The following is a 3,045-nucleotide window of genomic DNA, read 5'->3' as shown; positions in this document are numbered from 1 at the left end:
TATGATCTCAGTTGAAACAGTAAATTTATGATGGGAAGTTTATTGAGGATTAAATACTGAAAACAGAGCATATAAAAAAGACCTATACTGAGCCTTAGGCTACTGAATGAGCTGAAAAAGCAAGGAAGGAAGAGCTTTTTGCCAGCTGGCTGCTTTCTGTTTTGATTTAGTGTACTTGCTGTTGTCTAAAAGGCCATGGCAACTGGTTTTTCTCTTGCTGCCTAATCCCCCCCCCCCAAAAAGGAAAATCAATATAAAAAATACATTTTTATAAAGTTGCCCAGAAGGCTTACCTTAGGTCAGGTTACCTCAGCTGTTTTTCCCCCACATAAATTTTCAATCAGTATATTAATAGGCATATTGAGTTTATAGCTGCTAGAGATTTCTTCCTTGTTGGGTGAGCCTTTTCTGTGCACTGTTGGTGTCTTTCCTGTTTCCTGTCCTAATATTTGTCTTCAGTATTGAAATTACCATTTGGATCTGTTATGTTCTGATCTGGCCTGCGTTCTGTGTTATGTTCGTCAAATCATTGACAAACCATTGGAGTTGGCTGGCTAATAAATTCAAATAAATCAATAAATCAATCAATAAATAAAATAAAATCTTTTGGCTGGCATTTATGGAGACTTTGACTTACACACCATTGATAGTTTGCATTTGCCAGGACATGGCAAGTTATTCAACCTTTTCTGACACACAATTGTCACTTGACCAAAGCCAATGCACACAAATGGATCAGTTATAATTGTAATGATTATATTAAACTTGATATATTAAGACATGAAAATCCTTTAAAAATTGATATTTTAATTCTTTAATACTACATGTTATGCAGGTTATCTTGGCAGAGAGCTGTATTTTCTATTGTTGTAATGATTCATTATTCCTTAAGTGGTGCTTAAATGAACGTGAACGGCCTGTTCACTCAGCTACACTTGGCATTTGAATTAAGCCTTTATATCACGTTGTCCAGCTTCATGAAATATCATCATGATAGGCTTTTCCCTCCATGGCCACCTGAATGATTTCAAATCAACTTGGAATAAACGTCTAATACAGTTTTGCCCTAAAGCTTGGCACATGGACGAGAAAGGTGGAAAACACATTACCAGTAGATTATATGTGGAAATTGCATTGTCAAATGAATAAGAACCTGAACAGACCAGGCATTAAATTGTGGATAAAAGAATGAGAGCATAATCCAATAATTTGGGGGGCTTATTTATTTGTAGTAATCTTTTCACTAAAAATTCTACTTAAGGTAGTTAGTAATAGAGGGCATATCAATTACAAAGAACAGTTGAAAATATAACACCAAATTTAAAACATATTAATTACAACATGTTACAAAGTATTATAGGTCCACCATATTACAAAGGTTCAAGTTCAAGTTCAACTTTATTGATTTAGTCTATTGACCATATCAAGTACAAAGGAAATAAGATAAAATAAAATAAATGCCATTGTAAACATACAAGTAAGAATTAATAAAAATATAAATATAACTAAAACTATGATACAAGTTCATGTCAAGCCATCATCCCTGCAGTCAACACCAATCTGATCTAAATAATCTGCCCTCTTTATAACTGCCTTTGATATAAAGAGTGCAATCTTACTGGTGATACGGAGGTTCTTGCCCTGTAAAAAGTAGGAAAGTTTCTGCTGGCCGCTCCAGTATTTTTTATTTTTTAAATATAAATCTAAATGGTCAGTCCTCTCTACTGAATATAATCTACAATCAAACAGGATGTGTGCAGTATCTTCAATAGCTGGGGCACCACAAATACATAGTCTTTCTTCATAAGGGACTCCTTGAAATCTCCCATATCTTACCATAGAATCTAACTGGTCAAAATGAGCTCTGGTGAAAGCTCTTCTAAGATATTGGGGTAAAGGAGTTGTTAGATACTTTTCTAATTGGAAGACTGATTTGTGTTGGGCCAGCCACTTCAAGGACTTGAGATGTTTAAGGTGTGCTATATTCTCTTGGGCAGCCACATCCAAAACCCTTTGTTTAAAACTTGTTTTGGCCTTCAAGTCTGATTGTACTGGGAAGTGGGTTGAAAATCCATATTGAGAAATTGTATTGGTAAGTCGGGCTGCCCAAGCACGAGGAGGCTTATTGTGCAAGTGTTCTTCAAAACAAAGCTTTGGTAATCTTTCTGAGTCCATAGATAGGATCTTCAGCCAGTAACTGAATACTTTTGTTACCAACTGACTTTGTACAGGCATTTGTTCTTAAACTTTTGATAAAGGTATGTTGTGAGTTTAACTTCTGTAATTGAGTCTGTCAAATAGGCAAGCATCTCAGATGCCTCTGCAGCGCCCAGGGTATCTGGTTTATATTGAGCCATTGAAACATACTTGAGTTGAAAAAATTGCCACTGTTGTAAATTAGGAATACCAAATTCAATTTGAAATCAGAAAAAATTCTTAGAAAAATCATTACACAAGAATTGATTTAAAGTCACTATCCTGACTTCAACCCATGCTTTCTAATAAAATGTTTCACCACCTATTTTTAAAGTACAGCTAAATACTCATGGGTGTCTTTACCAAAACCCAATGTATGCCCCAGTATGGCCCAAAGATTTCTTGCACCTGAAACAAAACAACTTTTCTATTAAATGCTGTTCCAAGAACTTGCCATTACCACAATGGGAATAAATAATAATTTTCCAATTCAGCCCATAAAGGATAACGTTCTACTAAATTTTCTTTCATTTCATGTCATATACCTATGGCTGATGAAATATAAGCCCAGTGATAATTTTTTAAGTCTGATAAATTAAAACCTCCCTCCTAAAATGGTACTCTCAAATTAGCTAATAAGAGCCCCAATGGACTATTATCTCAAATAAATTTCCTAAATAAGCTATCAATCTGAAGAAAATACTTATTTGACATTAACACTGAGGTGCCTCTAAGGACATAAATCAAACAAGGGACGATCAGAATCAAGAGCTTTACCATTTTGCAACAAAAATATAAAATCAAGTAATTCCTAAAGTATTGTAAGAGCTTCCAAAATATCAGTATGAT

Source organism: Python bivittatus, unplaced genomic scaffold, assembly GCF_059951505.1.
Source record: "Python bivittatus isolate LINGU-HERP-01145 unplaced genomic scaffold, Pbiv_v1 ctg000350_np1212, whole genome shotgun sequence".
NCBI lineage: Eukaryota > Metazoa > Chordata > Lepidosauria > Squamata > Pythonidae > Python > Python bivittatus.
The sequence above is the reverse complement of the archived record's forward strand: the minus strand, read 5'-3'. Positions refer to the sequence as shown.